We start from the raw sequence: 6,760 nt of genomic DNA on the forward strand, positions 1-6,760 counted from the left end.
GGCGAGAACCAAGGACATGTTGTAGCACTAGTTCCCACCTGCGGAGTTCTGAGAAACTGGTGTCCCCCTCCCCCAAAAAAAAGTTCAACATATTCATAAATGTGAAACTTCCTGGCAGATTAAAACTGTGTGCCCGACCGAGACTCGAACTCGGGACCTTTGCCTTTCGCGGGCAAGTGCTCTACCATCTGAGCTACCAAAGCACAACTCACGCCCAGTACTCACAGCTTTACTTCTGCCAGTATCTCATCTCCTACCTTCCAAACTTTACAGAAGCTCTCCTGCGGACCTTTCAGAACTAGCATTCCTGAAAGATAGGATACAGCAGAGACATGGCTTAGCCACAGCCTGGGGGATGTTTCCAGAATGAGACTTTCACTCTGCAGCAGAGTGTGCACTGATATGAAACTTCCTGGCAGATTAAAACTGTGTGCCCGACCGAGACTCGAACTCGGGACCTTTGCCTTTCGCGGGCAAGTGCTCTACCATCTGAACTACCGAAGCATGACTCACGCCCGGTACTCACAGTTTTACTTCTGCCAGTATCTCATCTCCTACCTTCCAAACCTTACAGAAGCTCTCCTGTGGACCTTGCAGAACTTGGTAGAACACTTGCCCGTGAAAAGCAAAGGTCCCGAGTTCGAGTCTCGGTCGGGCACACAGTTTTAATCTGCCAGGAAGTTTCATATCAGCGCACACTCCGCTGCAGAGTGAAAATCTCATTCTGGTATTCATAAATATATTCCATTGTTATTCTGAGTTATTTTTCGATCTCAGTAATGAGAAAATAATGAAAATAAATAAAAAGATTAGTGAATTATAACAAGCATAGAGATATATTTTGAGGCTAAGTTTGAAAGTACAAACCAATCCTAGACAATTACTATAATGTCTAAAACTTATATCATTAAAAATTCCCCAAACAAAAATAAAGCAATGTGGGATAGCGCGAGAAAAGGAAGAGAGAAAGCCCAAAATATTAACTCACCAATCATCTCTTAATGTGAGTCCATGCCATGGCAGAAACCAAAATTAGCTCTTCGTTCACAGAATTGCTCCTAAAAGTCATAATTATATGCTCAACAAATTTTCGTGGTGTAAGAGACAAAAGAATAAAACTCACCAATATTGTTCAGTGAATTATACAGGGTGAGTCTGGAGGAAATATACATGCTTTGAGGGGTGATTCTGGACAAAAATTTTGATATGGACATATGCCTTATTCTGGATGGTCTCCGAGACAGAACACATTTAAAATCAATTTTGTAAGTTTTTCTAAAATAACTCAAAAACTTCACCCTCAAGCAAAAATACATTGCAGTACAAAATTAAACTACTTTAAATTTCCCACAAAAATGGTCCTATTCATTTTTCTCTAGAACTAATAGTTTGTATGAAGGGAGCATGAGAATACTGAAAATTTCACATAATTTGCATGTGCTGTAAATTTAGATAGTTTTTGTAGCCCAATTTGAGGTCATTTCTTGACTTGATAGACCACAAATGTCCTGTATGGTATTGTTCATCTTCGTCCTCTACACTACTGTTGTACATTGTGAACAATGACGAATAATACAGAAAATAAATAACAATGTTCAATAATGTATGCTATCACAGAAACCATTCCGAATAGGGCACATGTCTATATGAAATTTTTTTCTTCAGAATCACGAATACTATCACCTCCAAAACATGTATCTACCCTCCTGATTCACCTGTATTTATCACCTGCATCTTCCTTACTTTGATTAGCAAACTGTCTTTCCTAAATTGAATTTTTTGTTGGTTACAGTGTTGTTTTGTGAATGTACAAATACCAGAATTCATGGTGAATCTTATCCATTTACTATTTATCTCACCAAAATATCTTTGCATTCCAGCAGACTTCTGTTCATTGGTAGAATGTTACCCAGTTAGCACTCAAGCTTATTTCAAGGTGGATATTGAGTTTAGGTTCAGTTGAAAATTCAAGATTGAAAAATCAACCCGTTACACAGCTTATTTCAAGGTGGATATTGAGTTTAGGTTCAGTTGAAAATTCAAGATTGAAAAATCAACCTGTTACACAGTTTACATCAAGCTGTAAAAATTTAGCTTGAATTAAAATAATTTTCCCAAGCTTGAAATAAACTGTAATTTCCCTGGAAGGCTGTACAGCAGATGCGCGCGCAGCATAGCTTCCATAGACGTCCACGGGAAGCGCCACAAGCGTTTATAAGCCTTGCAGTTGCACTGACTCTGCTTAGCAGAGTCTGCTAGGTTTACGGCCATTTTATTTTTGTGACGTGGGTTGATGATTGTTGACTGTTGTGAAGTTTGTTTTATACTGGAAAATATTTCGGAAAGTGTGTGGCGTCCCCTGCCTTACTGCTACACCGGGTCTGAAGAAGATATATAGTGTATTACAGGTACGCTGGTGCATTTTTCTCTAGTGGTACGTTAATATTACAAATGTTAAATATTATTGCGTAACGTAAAGAAATATCATATTCTTTTACGTAGAAAAATTGAACCTGGATGAAAGTGAAATGGATTACCAGCTAAGAAAACATATTACAAGTTGTTCAGCAAAAAGAGGTCGTTTTAAACTAGCTCTCTAGTACGTGGCACCAATAAATTAAAACTTAATGTTATTTTACCTTTTTAAAATCTCGCCTTTTTATATATATCGCCCTATTACATTTGTTTACTTGTAAATACTTGCGCGTGTCACACCATGAATGAATAATCATGAAGTGTGAAAAGTTTCTTTGCTAATACAAATAGTAATGACATGGTGAACGGGAAAAGTGCATCAAGAACCAGTCACTACATAGGTGTCAGTCTTTTTTATTTACGTAGCTTTGACTGGTCTTCAATTGCTCTTAATTTTGTTGTTCCCTAGGTGAAATAATACTGCAAGGCCTACTGGTATTTCTTACTTTTATTGTTAGGCTATTTGTAATGTGGCTGAAATATAATAAAATGCAATATTAAAATATGACAAGGAGAACATTTTTTGTTCTTTTACATTTCAGTTCCACTGAACTGGTAATTTCTTAGATTCATTTCGATTTCATCTTTTATTTCATTTTGATTCAGTTTTACTCACCAAAATATAATTGTGGATAGAATAAAACCTCTACATTTTTCTAAACGGTAGTTTCCTTATAAGCTTACAGTATGAGGTGTATATGATTTCAAGTAATTGCTTCTTTATAATTCAGATTAAATGGTCCTGAAACTGTTAGAAATAGTGATGTGTGGCTTCTTCATGAAGTCATCGCAAAATTACCCAAATGTCATCTTTACTTTCAAAATTTCAAACAAAAAGTTATTTCAAATTACTTTAAAAACTGTTTGGAATGAAGTCACCAAAAGCAGCTGCTTACTCAGTGACGTTTATACTAGTTAATGATTCTTACTACATCAGTGAGTTTGAAGTTATTTTGCTAATCTGGGGCATAAATTATATTTAGGTTGATCAGTTTCAACGTTTTACATTTTTTATGTTTAGGTATGGCTAACATTTTCTTTTACCTGTTACAGGAGCATTATACCAGCAGAAGTCAGCGATATTTGATCCTGCTCTGGTCTGTGTGCTGGGGCCGGAGGGGTTTCAGAATAATGAAATTTTAAATTAAAACAATTTTAAACACTTCGAAAATAAAATTTTTTAAACATACATGTCTTGATAAGTTTTTTTCACACCATTTCCATTCTGATATTTATTTAATTAATTAGGTTCAATAAATTCAGATTAATAATTATGTAGCTTAAAACAAGCTGTAAATACCAGGCTGTATTCCACGTGTGTAGATACAGCTGGAGCCAAACTTGATAAGTCAAGCTTGAAATATAGCTTGAACTCTGCCAACTTTGATGTTTGTTTCAAGCTTGAATCCAACTAACAGGCCGGAATATTCCAGCTTTGATCAAGCTTATAAACTTGAACTTTACATCTGGAAACAAGTTTGAAACCGGCTTACTGTACTATCTGGGTAGTGAAATGCAGTCAGTCTGCACAGGAGATTATGTACAAAACACACATATGATCCATACTAGAATTTTGCTCAAGTGTATGGGACTCATACTAGACAGGACAAAAAGGAGGTAATGAACATAAGGGCAGCACAAATGGTCACATATTTGTTTGGCCCCTGAAAGAGCATCACAGAGATGCTGAGAAACTGAATTAGCAGTCAGTTGAAGTTGGAAACAAACATTCCTGAGAAAGCCTGCATAAAAAGATTCACAAACCAGCTTTAAATGATGAATCTAGAAATATACTACAACCCATTACATATCGCTCACTTAAAAATATTGCATTTTAAACTTGCAAACTGCTTTTGTAGAATGGAATCAAAACATAGGGGAACTTGTATGTATGTAAAAGAAAATGTAGATTATAAGAGTATAGCCTCTGTTTGCAAACTTGGTTGTGAAAAAGACTTTGAAATCACAGCTGTTGAGTTAATGTCTGAAAAAAACTATTATTTTATGTGTATATAGATCTCCTGTTAGCTACGTAAGTCAGACCACAGTGATCAATTGAAACAGCCACTTTCAATCTGATAAACCATATCTTAAATGCAGCAGACAACCACAGAAATATCTCATGTTTATTCTTGGACCTAACAAAAGCTTTTGATATGATTGATCATTTTGTGCTCTTGAGGAAGCTTGAACGGTACGGTGTAAGAGACGTGCCAAATCAATGGATTAAATCATATTTGGAATATCACTCTCAGGTAACTGAAATTAAATACATGGAAAGAAATGAACTCAAGGTTCACCTTTCAGAACGATGTGGACTAAGTCATGGTGTTCCACAGGGCTCCATTTTAGGTCCCTTTCTTTTTTTGGTGTTCATTAATGATTTCACATCACACGTTAGGGATTCTCAACCAGTACGGTTTGCAGATGACACCAGTTTATTGACTGAAGGGAATAAAGAAGAATAACTTACTGTATCTGCAAAAGATATTACAAAAGGAGTGTCTGAATGGTTTACCAGAAACAGGATAAGAGTTAATCTCCAAAAAACGGTACTCATGAATTTCCACACCAATCAAAATAAAAATGCGGCACAATCTGTAATAGATAACCAAAACATTAGCGCTGTCAATGAAACTAAGTTTCTTGAGGTTCATATCCATTAAATGGAGCACTCATACCACATCCCAAAATTGAAAACTAGCAAAAATGATCTGCGTATTAAGAATTCTTTGCAACATTACTAGTGCAGGAACAGTCAGGGCTGTATACTTTGCTCGGGTACATTCAGTACTGAAGTATGGTATCATTTCCCGGGGAAATGTACACCAGGCAATAACAGTTTTTAGTAAACAAAAGGCAACTATAAGAATGATGAAACAAGTGAACAGCATAAAACCATGCAAATCTTTCTTTAAAGATTGTACCCCTTCCCTGCATTTATATACTGGACGTAGACATGCATGTCAAAAAAGTATACTGAGAAAAGAAAACTTTTTTCCTCAAAACAAAAGTGTCCATGATTACAGTACCAGGTCAGACAGTGACATACATGTTAATCATTGTAACTCTGCATTATGCCAAAAAGGTGTATACCATGCAGGAACAAAACTATACAACAGATTACCAAGATGTATAAAATCTCTTCCTGAACTACAGAGCTATAAAAAGTCTGACAGCATACCTTCTGAAAAACTGCTACTATTCAATCTCACAGTATCATATGCAAGAAAAAATGTAATTTGTATCTTTAATTGTAGATCCAAGTTGTTATAAAAATGTAAGTAATGTATTTTTGACATTTGAAAAACCGATAGATAAAAAGGCTTTCTGTCCAATATCCTGTGTACGATATATGTACTGGAAAAGAGATTTATATGAACAAATAAACAATTAAAGTGTGCAGACAGTTATTTAAACAATCATTCTTTCTCTACTCAGTGTGTGAATGGTATGGTAAAAAGCCCAAATAATTGGCATAATGATAGGTATCCTCTGCCATGCACTTCACAGTGCTTAGCTGTAGATATATGTAGATATAAGTAATGACTGGTCCACTCTCTCTCTCTCTCTCTCTCTCTCTCTCTCTCTCTCTCTGTGTGTGTGTGTGTGTGTGTGTGTGTGTGTGTGTGTGTGTTTTAGAGAAAGAGAGAGAGAGAGTTTCCTTACACATATATGTGCACATGCCAGATGGAAGAGAGTCAGACATCCAGTGTTACAGGAACCTGGACATTTGAAACTGTGTGAAGGATTGAACAGTAAGTATTATAACAGTATACAAAGGAAGGAAGGTGCTGGGGGGGGGGGGGGGGGGGGGTAGAGTTGTGGGTTTCCATCACTGCTAATTCAGTCTGCTCCAAGCTCCAGGAGGATCAGGATTATTGCCGGCCGCAGTGGTCTAGCGGTTCTAGGCGCTCAGTCCGGAACCGCGCGATTGCTACGGTCGCAGGTTCGAATCCTGCCTCGGGCATGGATGTGTGTGATGTCCTTAGGTTAGTTAGGTTTAAGTAGTTCTAAGTTCTAGGAGACTGATGACCACAGATGTTAAGTCCCATAGTGCTCAGAGCCATTTGAACCATTTTTTTTTGATCAGGATTATTATTTCCATTAACTACCTGTTAGCAGATGTGTCACAGTATGTTACAGAGTAAACACCTGGACAATGGTATGCAATCAAATATTATGTTAAACTCAACAAAAGTAAAATCAAAACCTACTAAGTGATTTAGTAAACCAATAGGGACTCTACTTTGTTGTATTTCATGTTTCAAGTTATGGATGTGAC

The sequence above is a fragment of the Schistocerca nitens genome, chromosome 2 (genome assembly GCF_023898315.1).
Source record: "Schistocerca nitens isolate TAMUIC-IGC-003100 chromosome 2, iqSchNite1.1, whole genome shotgun sequence".
NCBI classification, from domain to species: Eukaryota; Metazoa; Arthropoda; class Insecta; order Orthoptera; family Acrididae; genus Schistocerca; species Schistocerca nitens.